This window comes from Anas acuta, chromosome 5 (genome assembly GCF_963932015.1).
Source record: "Anas acuta chromosome 5, bAnaAcu1.1, whole genome shotgun sequence".
NCBI lineage: Eukaryota > Metazoa > Chordata > Aves > Anseriformes > Anatidae > Anas > Anas acuta.
Window position 1 is genome coordinate 35,664,003 of NC_088983.1, and position 16,320 is coordinate 35,680,322.

General features: G+C 40.5%; 1 protein-coding gene across 10 annotated transcripts in view; it reads right to left on the reverse strand.

The window, feature by feature from the left end:
* The window catches only part of RGS6 (regulator of G protein signaling 6), a 280,872-nt gene that overhangs the window by 188,912 nt on the left and 75,640 nt on the right, over positions 1-16,320 (reverse strand). For 2 of the 10 annotated variants that reach the window (XM_068684082.1, XM_068684083.1), the window contains exon 2: positions 13,843-13,906. The exons of the other annotated variants lie outside the window; for them this stretch is intronic. The gene's annotated coding sequence lies outside the window, so the exon portion shown is untranslated. The remainder of the gene's footprint in view (positions 1-13,842; positions 13,907-16,320) is intronic. 10 annotated transcript variants of the gene reach the window in all.

Here is a 16,320-nt window from a genome sequence, read left to right on the forward strand (position 1 = left end):
TAAATAAAACTGCAAATATTCATATACCTGCTATGTAGATGATTAAAGTATGATGAAATGAATACCCTTGCATGTCTGGGTTCCTTCCTAATAGAGCATTTATTTGTACATTAGGGAAATCCGACAAGTCAGATGAGCTGCTATGCCGCAGAACAGCTTGTTTAGGGCATGAACCTTTCCTGCTGCATGCTGTATGGTGTGTTAAAGTTATATTAAAGCTGTTTGCCCTCAGCCTTTCCCCAGGAATAGATAATCACATGGTATCTCAGCTACAGGATGTGCAATTGTGGATGTACTTCTTGTGGATGTACCACTTCCAGTGAGCGGCTCTCCAGATAACCAACCATTCCCCAGTTGCCTGAATCATTTTATGACCAGGTCAAATGTATATAATTTGCTTGTTGTGACCTGATTCAGGGGATTTAATTCATTAGGAAATATTCTGTCTCCTGCACAGAGTAGCAGGAGCCTGAGTGACAGCTTTGTGTGGTTGTGCAGACATTATACTCACTCACCCACTCTCTTGCTGCCAAACTCCAGACTCTTTCCTTAGGCAAGAATATTTCTCATGAAGTGGTAAATCAAACACCAGCTCTACAGAGAATCCTGAAATGTGGGCACTAACAAAGCTGAAAGGCAGCAACTTTGATAGCAGGTAAGAACGCAGTACTTGTTAGGAGAGCAGACAGGTAACCACGGGAATTCATTGCCGGAGGAAATCATTCAGGCAAATAAATTAGAGAGGTTAAAATAGTTGGAATATTTGTATGAACATGACTACTATCTGCTTCTGAAGTGGACTCCATTTAAATAAATCAACTCCTAAGTTGATGAAACTTGAACTTGTACCCACAGGGGTCTTATTCAAGAGCTCAGCATGCAGCCGTAGGGAAAGGACTCCATGGGACAGAGGATGCTGCCAGCACCATCACTCAGGTATGTATGCTGTGTCGCCTCCTGGGCTGCCAGCAAAGCAGCAAATACGTGAACACCATGGCATATGTCCTCGTCTGCTCTGGTATTGCAAAACACAGGGAGATTCTGTTACAGAAACTTGAATGTTTTTATTTGCTTATATGAGTAAGTTCTGAGATGTGCTTTCTTACTGTACAGTCAGCATCACAGAATAAGTATATACAAAATAGGAATCCAGAGTAGACATTGACCTTACTTTATATGTCCCTGTCTGTACAGTGGGACAGCCATCTCCTGTGCCATAGCACAATGCGTGGATTTCTCAGTAGGTACAAATTGCTCTGAGAATTCATCAGCAAAATAGAGGGTGGCAAGATGGCATTCAACTTCTCCACACAAAACTAGAACAGGCAAGTTTAAAATCCACAAAAATAACTCCCCCAGAGAAATCCCAGTGGCAGCAACACCGTACACCGTGACTACCTCTCAAGAGAAACCTGAGCCACAGGCAGGACACTGAACCGGAGCCTACCTGTAGCAGATCTGAACATGCTTGGAGAAGCTGAGCAAGGTCAGCACACTCACGCTGCCAAGTAACAGAATGCAATGGAGTTCAACAAAAAAGAAACACTGATTTTTTTAATATATTTTTTTAATATCTTTAAGATCCTGGATATTAATTACGAACTTGATAGTTTTATGAAAACAGGGAGGAATTTCCTTCAGCATATTTCCTTGTATTTAGCAGCTGCCCTTGAAACCAGTGTGGGTATCAAATCAAGTGTCAAATTCCTCCACTTTTTAAAGCACAGACATTGCAATCAGTGTTACCGTACCGCAGTACTACGATGATACAGAGACACAGATGATCTACAGGTCAGCAGGTCAACTGCTGTTTAAGACCTCATATTCTGCTCAGCTGTTCTGGCAGTCCCACCTCCAGAAACATCTACTGCCTGATCTTATGTAGATACACAATATCCTCTTGAATCCTTCTGAGTGCTGAGTGCTGTGAAACCATTAAGCTCATTATGAAGGTGAAAGAACCAGCACCACATCCACATAACTACGTGCTGCTACTCACTTCATCCTATAGCTTAGTAATTTCAGCATAACTTCTCTACTCCCTTCAATGAGTGAAAAACTCGCAGGGGGAAAGAAGCAGGAGCAGACAGACTGTCAAGGTGAATTGGGAAGGGATTTCTGGCACAGAAACCCTGCGCACCCATGGATGCTGCCCCTGACAGAGAGGCTGCAGCGTCCCAGCTCCTGCTTGTCCTTCTGAGCTCACACAAGCAGCGTGGTCACGCAGAAGCTGTCACCTCTGTGACACGGGTCTGAAGTCACAGCTACACCATCTGGTGCAAGAGATGAAGTCAGACACACACACAACACCCCTTGGGAAACAGACACTGCAAAACCATTTCAGCAACTTTTTCAAGCCAGGGCTAGCACACCGTGATACTTGGCCAAAGCGTCCTCCCAGTCTCAACCAATTTGTTGTTAACCTTGTTTTGTCTGAGTAGGATGGAAATGAAATGAGATCAGGATCCATAGAAAATGTTCCTTACAATAATTAAAAAATAAAATAAAAATATAAAACACAAGAACAAAAAGATTTTCTTAGAAAACATTTTCTGAATCAGGACAACTAAGAGGTAGCACAGCTCACAAAACACCTAGAGTAAAACCCTCAAACAAGAGAACAGCACATGAGCTTTTTGGTTTAATACAGGACCTATACATAGAACAGAGTGGGAGTATTAAGACATAGTAACACTAAGAGATATTACAGTTAAAGAATGCTCTCGTTCGACCCCAAATAACACAACTGAATTGGTGTCAGTTATAATTGTGTCTGAACATTTACTGAGCTTTCACTAAACATAATGTTACTATAACATTGCTAGGTGGAAGAAAGAAGTGAGGGAGTGAAAACTTTCAACTACCAGGATTAAAGAGCCCAGATCACACAATGAAAACTGTGCAGCTGACACTGGATTGAAGACAAACGTTACAGCATTTCCTTACACAATGTGTGGTATGAAAACCCACTGGGCAGGCACAATTTCCCTACCTTCTCCCATTGAAAATAACCACCTGCAAATGCCAATAGATGTTAGACTCATCTACTGCAGAGTGTTTCACTCCAGCTGTCCTACCACTGACACAATGCCCTTCTGAAAGTACTGCCCTGGGACGAGCTATGAAGTATCCATGAAACATAATGTCGTTCATATCAAGTACCTCAAATGGATCAGTTTTTGAGTGTATCTACAGCTAAATCCTGTATCAGCTATGGATAAAGGTAATGTAATGTACTCCAGAGAGTGATGCCTACTGCAGCTGAGGGGAATGCAACCCACCCCCAACCACAGCCCCATGACAGACAAGAAGAGAAAACAAAACAAATTCATTACACGCTTGGATTTGCATGGCTGTAATGGATTGCTGTGTCGTGGTTACACCCATCAAACCCAGGCATGTTCTACTTGGGTCGAGAACAAGCCACCTCAGGGTTCCTAGCCACATCTTTCTAAAGCTGGAGATGAAGTGTTTGATCTAAACTACCTGCATATATCCATACACCTGAAACACGTGAAAATAGTACTGCTTAATTTTAATTACTGAAATATTTCCATTTATAACAGCACTGCACTTTTCCACCACCCCCTTGAGGCAGGATATACAAGAATACAGTTACCAGAATAGATACTAAACATTATTCACTGCAAACCCATACTTAAAAAATCAAATACAAAAAAAACTAACGTGCAATTTAGTGTCAGATCGCAGAAGGGCATAATTAATCCAGAAAGACTCGTGCATTACCCTAACATCAACTGCACGACTACTTCTGCAAGGCCCAGGATGTGTCCCACCAGTCGTTCACTGTACCAGGCACAGCCACACCACAGCCCCGCTCTGGGAATTCCCAGCACTTGATCCCATTCAGGACAACCCTCTCCAATGCACAAATGCCTGAGAGGGGGAACCTCCTCTCTCCCTTTCTCCACTGTGACTTGGTGTTCACACTGGTGCAACAGAAACCCAGCGTGACACTTGGTGTGCTCCTGCTTGTTCAGTCGGTTTGGGGGCGATGCAGGGAAGGAAACAAGGACTAGGAAGATTAGAGTGGTGGGACAAAATATTCCTTTGAGATTATAGACATTACATCTGTCTCCTCTTTAACACTTACGGCACTCTTGTAATGGTGACATAGGCTTCCTATTTAAAACATCCTACAGAGATTGCAGACTATGCACAACCAGCTACCAGCAAGCTCCATCGTTTCTCTTATCTGTCCAGCACAACCTTCTGCAAAAAGCCCTCCAAGAAGGAATCATCTGGCTTAGAAACATTACAGTATTGTTTCTATAGACAAAAAAAAAAAAAAAGATTACAAAAGGCATTTATGGCAATATACATTAAAAGAGTGGACTGTGTTGTTTTGCTCACTGTGCTTATGGAGACCCCACAGCTCGTGCCCTGACCGCAGGTGGAGCCAAGCACCCGTGGGATGCTCCCCTTTAGGAACACGAGCTGCTCCGGCTAGGCTAGGCATGTGCTAAGCACCTTGTGCATCGAGGCTGAAATGCAGAGATGCACGAGTCAATATAAACATCTAAAAGCATGAGGAACGTAGTGAAGCAGATTAGGAAGTCATCAGAGAATTCCTAGAGAACAGAATTTGGAAGTAAAAACTGTTGTAAAGTAAAGGCTACTTTTGAAATAGACAGAAAAAAAAACAAACACACACAACACTGGAAAATGCCTAGGTATTGGGGAGAAATATTTGTAAACCATAAAATATTAACTACCTCTAAAGAACTATTCATAAACACATTTTACAACAACATCACTTTTAAGGTTGTAAAATGGCTGAGCACATTTTTTTTTATTTTTTTCTCGTAAACTGTCACATCCAATATATAGCTAAAATATAGGGGGGAAATGCACAGTAAGAGCTGTTACGCATTTCACTGTCATTAGCATTCCTCTAGCAAGGCATCTCAAGAGAAAATATAATCTCCAGGATTATTTTTCAATAGACATTGATCTTGGCTGCATTTCTTAACATTAGGTGACATGAAACAGCAGAAGCACACACAAGATGCCTAATCTCTGTGTAATGATCTTGCCCAACACCAAATTGGGTATCACTGAGATGCCAGATTTAGAAAAAAAAAAAAAAAAAAAAAAAGTACATGAGAGAAGAAAGAATTTCTTTCTGCCTTCTTACGCTCAGTAGTTTCATTAGTAGCTTGTATGTATGAAAACCCATTTGTGATTGTAAACATCATCGTATGTACTTAATTTAATTCTATCCTACAGTAATATGGCCCATAACCAATTACTGGGGTGAGAACAAAGTTAAGATGGCCCTGGATTTAAAAAAAAAAAAAAAAAAGAACAAAAAAACATTTTATGATTATAAACATCATAATATTCCAATTCTTTTGCTGTACTAACCTTTCTGTTTGTGCATGAAAAATATTTTTCTGCTATATAAATTGTATCAGAGACAGAAATCTGCTTTATTTTATTTGATTTACCAAGAGTGAACATTAATTATTCAGTCCATATAATTAACTCCCAGCAGAGACAATATTCTAGATGCAGGAAGACTCTGCCTCGGGCAACTGAACTGAGTTAAGCAGTTCCACTTGAGAGACTTACAAAATAATCCAGGCTGGGGGTGGGCACAAGCAGCGTGCAAGACACCAAGGCCTTCTTGCATTGCAGCAGCTCAGGCTCTGCATCTCTAGGACACTCCACCATTTTATTTGCTGCTTTCTCCACCAGCTCTGCTTTTATTTCCATTTAATCCGTGGGCTCATCCTCCTTCCCCTATGCATGTGTGTGCATGTGTGTAGACAGATAAAATATTATTTTGGGGCATTTGGGGTGTTTTGTGGTTCTTTTTCCTGTTTGTTTTCCTCCAAATTTTAGCCCAGTTCAATTATTAACAAATATCATACTTTGAAATATGACAAATTCCAGAAAAAAAGTATCAGCACTTTGAAAGCTTGCTGACTCCAGCAAGCTCCAGAAAGCCATGAATTATGCTTAAACATAGAAAACACTGTGCACAGATACAGGCAGGGATCAGTGAGAAGCAGTGGAATGGTGAGACTGGGTGCTCTACTCTTCCTTTCCCTGAAGTTATTCAGAACCCATTAATGATATGTATCCATAAATCCCTTCGTACAGGCATGCTTTATTTTCCCTGCTATTAATAGGCAATCTTTCTTCCCATGACCCCAATTTAGAGCAGTAGAAGCTCACTTCACAACAGTGAATGGTGACAATGAATGTGGAAGGTTTCAGAACGCCTTTAGTTGGACTTCTTCAAATATTCTGCAAAAAACTGTTAAGCTTCAGCAGGTATTTGAGAAACGCTATCCCTTAATCTGAAGATGAACAAGCTGAAGTAGAGGGCAGAAACAAATTTTCCAAAGGTATTATCTATAGTACTAAGAACTCAGGTTTCTCCAGCTGCATATCCAATATCTAACCCCTTGCAGCATCTTATGTTATCTTCAAGGGATGAAGGCAGCTTTAATTTTATTTATATTTTACATATATTTATCCATCCTTGATTTAAATCACTGGTTGGAAATGCTTTTGTCTGCCATGACGTTTACTTTTTATTCCCTTGTCCTGTGAACATACTTTACATCTGTGTTATTACTAACATAAAGCACACAATAAACCTTGCAAAAAGCTGAAACCGGATGGAGGACTTGGAATAGAGATGGCTGGAGAAAAGGGAAAGCAGAGAGGACTGCTGCAATTCACCACATGGATCAGATTGAAATTCAGCCATAGGTCACAACTGAAATAAAACATGAATAACTGTTGTGAGCTCAGTCTACACATCACTAAGGTGAGAAAATCAATTTGGCACTACGAGTCATCTCTGAAGCAGACTAAAACGATAGCTTATGTTACAGTTCAGCAAGGAGAAAAGCTAAAGGATGGAAGGAGAGATTGTGGTAGTGGAGAGCCTACCTATACCAGGCCATAATGAAAAACTCTTGGTCCAACAGTGTTAAATTTACTCACAAGTTCTCAAGAACACACAAGTCAGAAAAAGAGGAAGAAAACCCATGAAATAAAATCTTGAAAATGCATCTGAAAGGGCACAGCAACAAAAGTAAAATGTTTTATTCCAACAGTTCTAATCAGAGTGTTTGTAAGTTACAGAAGAAATTTCATTCTTCTCATTTCTTCTTAGGTTTACTGACTATTCACTATTTAATATAATTCATCACTTCTGTTAGGACACTGATGTAAAAAAGACTTTTCCTATATTCATGTAATTTACATCTCATCCAGTAAATCTCTTACACACATTCCTAGCTCCAACTTTAGAGTAGAGCCCTAACTGAAACCAGAAAGCTTCTGCTGTCTTCTACTTATCTTTTTGTCTTTTTTTTTTTCCTGTTTGACCAGGGACATTCGAAAATTACCTCTCAGCAAACTCCGCAAGCCTGTCTAAAAGGTTTATTTAGCATAAAGTTTAAAATGAAATTACCATACTGTCATTACTAATTCAGCCTTCATTAAACACATTCTTTGGTTTTGTTCAGAGGCTGAGGGAAAACATTAACCACGTTTGCTCTCTGAACTGGTTCTTGATTAGTTTTGTTCGTAATCTTCTGCCCAGCAAGCACTTCCTTTCAAAACAGTCTAATATTATCCTTTCTGGGATCCATTTCTTATCTACCTTCTAATTCTCACACTAATCTTCATCTTCTCTCTTACATCTCCATTTCCAATGCTTTTATGAAGTCCACAAGATAAGCACTACTACATTTCTCTTCCATAGAAAATTATTTATTGCTCTCTAAGAAATCAATGAAGAGTTTGGAAGAGTCTTCCAAACGCCACTTCCCACTAGGCTTTATGTCTTTAATTAATACTCCTTTTGAAAGTGAATCAAAAGCCTCACCTGTGCTGAGGACCACACACAGCCACACAGAAGCTGTGGAAAGGAGGCTGCCTCTGTACTCAGCACCACTGTGTGCAACCAAGACAGCACACCAAGTCCGAGTGATGCAGAAGGCTGTGGGGCTTTTGGGGTGTAGATGAGAAACATACGATAATAGCAAGTTATGGAACAGATCCCATAAAGAACATCATCTTCGCTCTTTAGGAAAACCAGGGGACACATCCTAATTTTCTGCTGTCTTATCCCATCTCTCCTCTGTGGTTTATATCCCATAAAAATCAGAGTGGTTGTCAAACTGCTGGTGTGGTTCCCTTGCTTGTGTCAGCACCACATGCAGTAAGCTCAGAGCGTAACAATTTCGGTAACAGCAGTGAGCAAGCCTGACACTCCTCCGTACTCGCAGCCAGAGTACCAGCAGCGTGGAGAAGCTCTTTCTTTAGCACCTGGATAAGCAGCAAAACCTCCTTTGATGTTTTTCTTTGAAGTCAGGGCAGAATTAGCTTTTTAGTAGTATTAGGAGTGACTCATTCACTTTGGGTGCCAACTAGGATACTCTGACATTTATTATTTTATTATTTATTTATTTTTAAATTCTGCATGTTATGAGAGTCAGCTCTCCTGCTAGCTCCTCTACGAGCAGCAGTCATTACCTTAAGGACTCTACGTCCATCTCAAACGCACTGCCCCTCTCTCACAAGGGTTCAAAGAAGCCCCTCAGCCCCTTGCACACGTACCTCAGGGTAAGGGCTTGCTGCTAAATCCAAGCAGAGCTGAGCAGGCTGCCACCAGCCATCCGATCTGTCCATGGGAGAAGGGTCAGCATGCTGCAGCACAGGGCTTGCAGCACCTACACCAGCTCCTTGCTCTGGGAGTCCACCTCTGAAACCCAAACAGTAAAAGGAGGCAGCACGTGCAAAGAAATACCACCACCTGAAGCCCTGTATTTCAGAAAACACATTTTATCTTCACTTGCTACTCTGACAGGGCTTCAAGTCCCTACAGCTGCATTTAGATTGGTGGACCCTTCTGTTCTGCCAGCAAGCAGCAATGTGAATTGCTGGTGAGTGGGCTCAGAGAGCTCCTGACATCTCTTCAGGGGTGAGCATCCCTACGACATGCACATACCCAGCCGACATCTGCACCTACCAAGTTAAATCAACACCAGCCATCAACACCAGCATTTCTGCAAGAAAACCAGTTGCTGCAGAGGTAAAGAATTTCTTCTGATCCAAAAGGAAATATGCTCACACACATGAGCAGATACTTTATCCTACACAAATAGGGCCATTAATGATGTTGGTGCAGGCTTAATTAACGGGTCATGGGAAACATCTGTTCTTTGCAGCAGATTGCAAGGGCTCCTGTCCATCGCCAAACCAGGAGTGGATCGTTACCGTAATTGCTGTGTTCCAGTTTCCCTGAAAGATTCCTTTAAAGACTGGCATCTCTCCAGCTGCAAAAAAAAACAAAAACCCCTGCTGCTCTTTTCCTCCCACAATAGCTGATAACAAACTGGATTAGAGAAAGGCAGTAATCCCAGGAAGCATAGGATTTCTCACCCATGAAGGACAAGTATTGTGGTTTCTTGCATAAAGTACATTTGAGCCACTGTAGGAAAGTCTCCTTAGAAAGTGAACAAAATAATTTTCTCTCTCTACAGTGAGGAAATACCATTACCCTTCATGGTTCAGATATTCTTCCTGCTCCATGGGATTAATTTCAGTGTACTAGAAATTGAAACGTGGTGGAAAAACCTATGGATGTTCCTAATTAGAAAAAAAAAAAAAAAAAAAAAGAAACCATCCCAAACCACTGCTTTGCTCTTGATTGGTTTCTTTGGGGGTGGAGAATAATTAGAGTTTTGGTTTTATTTTACTTAAAAAGAAAACCCAACAATAGGGCTTATTGGAATTAAGCAAGGACAGAACTTCCATAGGACTGCTCTATGAATGCAGCTTGCCCTTCTGAGCCTGCCCTATGTGGAAGATGCTGAGTCTGCCCCAAGCCCCATTTTTTTGTCAGGTCAGTGAGCAAGCTTGTTCCTATCCTAACTTATGCTCAACTGATGTCTGAAGAGCCCCATGTTGTGATAATGGTTTGCCATTATGGTAAGCACTAAGTAAGTAGGCAAAAATGAAACACTGCATATTTCATGTGTAGTCAGAGCATGGACTTTAGACCTTCTCCACTGACATGATGAGGATTCCTTCATCTTTCCTCCATTGGCTGTTTTTGCTTTTGAGGATGCTCAAGGAATACAGTCTCTGTAAGTCCCGGCTATTTTTAACAATGTTTTTATTTTTCTACTTTTTTGGCATTTAAGGCAGGATGACCTAACCACTAAAGTGCTTTTGAAAGAGATGATTACTTAAAAAAATAAGCCAACAAAAACAACAAAAAGAAAGAAAACTTTAAAGTGTTTCATGTTGCCCAAGTTCACAACATATACCAACAGCAGACAACACTCCACCAGAACAATTTGGCCAGAAAAGAAGTCCCTGTGAAGATGGCTGTGATTTTTGGCTCGGCATTTCCCTTGCTGTACCACCACATAAAGAGACAGTCAGTGCTGCATGCAGGCAGCCTGCCTTGTTGCCATCTTAAAACTGAGAGCCAAAACAGATGCTGACATACAGCTTGCAGGAGGGCTCCCCAGCACTGCCTACCATTTGGTTACAGACAGTAGAAGAGCTTTCAGAGATTCCTAAGACTTCAGCTATTTTTTAAAAAGTCCATAAGCCAAAAAAAAATAAAATAAGAATGACAATTAGAAAGGCGTCTTTAATGCTCTGAATCAACTGGAAAATGTATATGAGTTATCACAAGAGGACAGTATGAATGCAAACCGTATGGATTAAACTGACAAATGGCAGCACACAGCGTTCTAACCACATACGGCGTGATGGCACAATAAATCCTGCATGTATTCAGAATAGGTCTACACAGAGAAAACAGATTACTGTGGTGGGAATGCTGTCAGGCAAGACTGAAATTTAACACAGAGTGAGAACAGATAAATTAAAGTATTTGTTTAACAAAGGGCTACAGGAGAAAATAAGTTATTTGATTACACTAAATCAATACTATCACCAAACTGACAGAGAATCAGAGGGCAAACCAACATGAAATAATTAAACAACTACAAAATTAAAGGTAAAAGCATAATCATGAATATATCTCCAGATCCTGAAATACGTTCATGAACAACAGGGCCAAATTTCTTAGTCTAGCTTATTCATGCTTTTTAATAAAACCTGAGGATGTGTCTAATTAGAGATGTCATTCAAACACGAAATACAGCTTCACATAATAAAGGAAAGCAGATGCAGAGCTGTACAGCATTTACACAGAAAATGAATCTGAAGAGTCATAGACTTGCTAAGCACCCTGCTGGGTAAAAGCATGAGAAAATAAACCATATTGGGCAGGCTGCCCCACAACACCTAAAAGTAACCCACGTGGAGAGAACACATTGGAACAGGCATCCCTCCTGTCCACAATGGTTTCACAGAAGGTCACAGGTTTGTCTCCGTTCCATTCCCAAGAAGATATTTCAGTCTGGACCTCAATCTTGAGTTACAAGTGTGTGTGTCAGAAGTAATGTAAAACATTCTCTGACTACAATGAAATAGGATCATTGCACACAAAGCCAGAACACTGGAGAGGGAGAACCAGCAATTTATATTTGGCTTCCTAAGACAACCAAAATTTTAAATTAAAACCAAGATCACCCTGGAAATCAGTATTCAGAAGTTCGGTATTTTCCTTTTAATGACTCACTACAGGGCTGCTCCATTTCTCCATATTTACGTATGTAGCAGAGAGATGAGAACACAGTTCAATGCTCACTGGCACAATTAGCTCTAAGCCTGACAGCAAAAAAAATTTTCCTTATCTACTGTTAAACGCAGTTTAATTACTGATTGTGAGTTCTGCAGGATTGCCCAAGTTAAGACTGCTTGTTCCCCTAATAACACTAAATGTCTGACAAAAGCCTTCGCGGCCAATTTACCCCATTTTGCTCAAGTATTCATAAATTCAGCTGCAGCTGATCTGTCCCTCTAGTTCTGGTGCAAAAATACTGTATTATAAGCACTCAGGCCAGAAGTTGTAGCTTTATACCCATGGACCTCTTCCTCTAGTTTTCCCTCACTCCCTTCTCACTGAAGCATGGCAGGTATTATGTTACTTCCATTTTTTTTATTGAAGGATGTCAATCTGGCAAACTACAAATTGCTGTTGGAAAAGTGGCAAATGGAGAGGCTGTGATTAACTGAATGTAAAATGAGTTTCACATTTTTTCCAGCACATAACCGTCTGACTAAAAACTAAACACAGGTTCTCAACCAAACACAGAGATTGCCCAACAACTGTAACGTATTTTTAGGGACCTCTAGATTCTACACGCTCAACCTTGTATGACTGCAGACTACCTTTTGTATGGGAAGATACAAATTGTATGTTCCTCCTACCAGAAAGTTCTTGAAGACCTCACTTTGTGGAAGCCTCTTCAAACGTCCAGTCCAAATTTTCTTATAGCCATCTATTTCCAGAAAGCCGTACTTACTCCCAAAGAAGTTTTTCTCCGTGTGTTTACCAGTGTGTGACTTGTCACACAGGCTTTCCAGTTCTGTGATGTCTGCACTTGCTGCAAGCCCTCTCCTGCATTGCTTCCTCCTTCAGTGTACATTTCTTGAACAGGATAAGCAAGAATATCTGAAGCATTAAAGATAAGGCCTTGACAGCAAACTACATTTAGGGACAACAATCTTTTCTTATATTCTCAGTCCTTAATGAGAACATCGTATGATCCTGTTCTCATCCATTTTATTATGTTACATTGGTCATTTATAGCTTCTTTTATGACTAATGTACTCTGATCCTTTTCAAAAGATGCACTTACAACAGATGAAGGAAAAAAATCATGCCTTTGATTCAAAATGCAGAAGATTGAACCTTGGACTAGTCAGTCCACCTTTTTTTTTTTTTTCTTCCTCTCTTTTCCCCTTCTAATCCTCAGGCTTACCCTGTTCTTTCCAGAGCTTCCATCAGTCCTCTCATACTGATTATAACCCTTAACATTCCACCACAAGCAAACACAAGCATTTTGTACCCAGGTCATCAGTAAAAACACTGAACAAACATGTTCTTTATAAATTATCTATAGCCTTTTGTTCTGCAACATTTTTTTTTTTTTCTTCCCATGTTTATCTATTCGCAAATACTGTCATGTTTGGGCTGTAGCATACCCAAAGGAAAAAGAGTGCAGTTCTGCAGTCACACCAGAGCAGAGCAGGAATACCAGAACTGTAACATCTGGGGAATTCTTTCCAGAAGCAGACCCTGCAGAAAAGCAAAACACTGCATAACAAGAGTGAAAAGCCTGGCTGGAGTGCACAGATTTAATCTTTAATTTAAAAAATAAATAAACCTGAAAGCATAGAATAATTTTCACTGATCAATATTTATTACTGTTGTATCTGGCTTGAAACAGGAACTGCAGGGATTTAGATAAATAAACTGAAAGGTCATCTAGTTTCTCTGCAATTTCTGGAAATAACACTCAGTGACTTCTCCTGGGAACGCTATTTTGAAACTTCCTATTGTAATCTGAACAGATTTATCTCCTTCTGTAGTCTGTATCAGAATTTGGTCTGCTCTGAGTCTCACAATGAAACCTAAAATCTGAGTAACTTATATCCAATACATGTATCACAAGTTTTTCCTTTATTCAAATGCAAAGTATACTCAACATGACACGAAGTGCAAACTGAGATAGCAAAGCAGATGAAGACAACTCTTTAATACTATTTGATCAGGCAACAGAAAAAAGCTGGAGCCAGGGATAGATATGAAGAGTTGTGGGTGATAGTAACAGATACGTTGAAGCCTTCAAGTGAGCTTCTGCTACAGATAGTTTGGTTTTGGAAAAGCAAATTTATTAATGATTTATCAGACCAAGATCATACCTGCCTACTGCCAAAGTTTCAAGACAAGGACTGGTTGTGCATCACCATCCATGTGCATTTGTCACTGCCAGAAAAAAAAATCCTTTTTTAGTCCAGACTAATTTATTTTTATGAAGAGGTTATAAACATTGTTTGTTTGTTTTAAGCTTGCTGCTGCAGTTGGGCAGTGACATAGCCTGTAGGAGAAAGGGAAGGGAAAAGTTTTAAAGGGATTCCCTAATTATGCTGCTAGCGGACAGGGGGTGGGGACTCTACATATAGCCACGCTATGGACAACATTGCATACCTGACGTATTATTTTAAATAAATAATACTATTTTAACTAACTGCAGGCATGCTGTTTCTTTTGGCTGAGTATTCCATCAGACCAAGTCAAGCACTGCATATGAGGAGCACCACACCAACGTCAATTAATAAAGAGGTAAAAAAAAAAAAAAGTTTCCATAGGCTAAACCAACACTAAAGAATTAGATGTGGCAAGCAGTTATACTGATTTAGGCCAAACAGAAAAACTAAAGGAAAAAAAAAAGAAGTATTGTATCTCATTTATATACCTTGTTCCTACAGAGGAATCACAAATAGAGAGCTAAATGAACCCTGCAGAATTTGATCCATGAGAAGCTTGCAGATTGCATCCTAAGGATTCTGCCTGTGAGTCTGGAGATGAAAGCCTCCTTGGAAGCCTGGTTTAGTACTCCCTCCTGTGCCCACCTGAGCTTTTTGCCTCCCACAGCTGAATCCTGGCTTGGACAGAGCTTTGAGGTAGAACTGCTCACATCTTCTCCAATGTGAACTTCCCACAGAAGGGCAGAATTCAGAACTCAAAATCAAGATCTAGGTGTTATATGATTAAAAACTACAAACATGATAAGATGGAGAAATGAAAAGGTTTGTGCCCAAAACCACAAACCACAGCACCCTTGCAGGCAATTCTTGTTTTGGTGCTCAGCTGCAGTTAACTCAATGACAGTTGATGTAAATTTTGTGTAGCCAAAGTGTTTCTCTTCCCAAAAACAAATAAAAATATTTGTGCCTTTTTTTATGCTTAGCAATACATTACTCATCTTGTACTTACACATCCTTGAGAAAATACATGCATGATGTGATTTGAATACATGAGAGGGAGATATTGGGCTTCTCTTTATCCCAATCTTGCTTTCCTACCAAAACTCTTACTACAGAATATTGTGCTTTCCCCTACACCTCTACCTTGTGGCCTTTGAACAAACACGTACACTGCTTTCAGCTTTGACAACTCAGAAAAGCACAGTATGTGACTGCAACATTTGTATAGCCCTACAAACTGTTCCACAGCTTCAAACATCACACTGTGTAGAGCAGAAAAAAAAAAAGGCACCAGAAGAATCCAAGCATCGATTATAGTGGCAGAATAAAACCACCTGGTACCAGACAAGAACATTTCTGCAACTGGGAACAAGCAAAAAAGGCTAGAAAAGTACTCCCCAAAAAAAAGCTGATGATAGAGACCACACAGTAGAGCTCATGCCATCAAATCCACCTAAAACCAAGAAAGAAACTCTGCAGATTTAGAAAACCCTAAGTAGATAAAATAAAAGGACTTCACAACACTTTTTTAAAAAGGTAAGAACAACAACTCAACCCCCAAAAGCAAGGCATCTCTGCATAAGGTCTCAGTAAAACACAGCACAGAGAATCCAGGAAATGATGGAAACATTGGTACCAGAGCTCGCGGACTGATGTGATCAAGATGAATAGACACACACGAACAGCTCGCCCAAGCCTGATATTCACCGCCGCATGACAGCCGCGGCAGCTGCTGGGAGCTCATTACCTTCCCATAATAGTTAGTTCATGCCCACAGTGGAAGGAAATGAATTTTCAACTAAAAAATGAAATGTTCCCAAGCAGAAGTGTCGTTCCACAGCAGATGATTTCCTGCCTGAAGTTCATTTTCTGGCGCAGTTGGGAAAAGGTGTTCGTACAGACAGACATGCAGGCAGAGCCCTCCAGGAGTCCACGTAGCAGATCCCGTGATCCACCGCTGCAGTGTAACAACGACTGGATGTTTCTATCTACCCATCCTTCTGTGCTAATAACATTGACTTCCTAGAGACTCAGCCTTGACAGGCCATATTTTTAAAGCTTTGAAGCACCTAAAAACGTAGAGCAATGTCTCTTACGGAGTTTTAGAAAGTGATAGAGAGGACAAACACGAATCCCCTAAAGACACAAAAGTCTTGTGTGGTTTAGAAGTATGTCCACAAAGGCACACCTTAACATTTTAAGAAACCCTACAAGCATTATATATATAATCTTCCCCATATTTTACACACTGATATGCTTGGTTTTGCAAGTCCAGACTGACTCAAGGCTTACCTATGCTCACAACGTTATCAGGGGTTATTTTTCCTGTGTGGAAGTGATTAAGGGCAACTGCTCCATAAGCATTACATCTGCTCGGCACTGCTAGTGCAGGAGGTGCCACTGCTTTCTGAT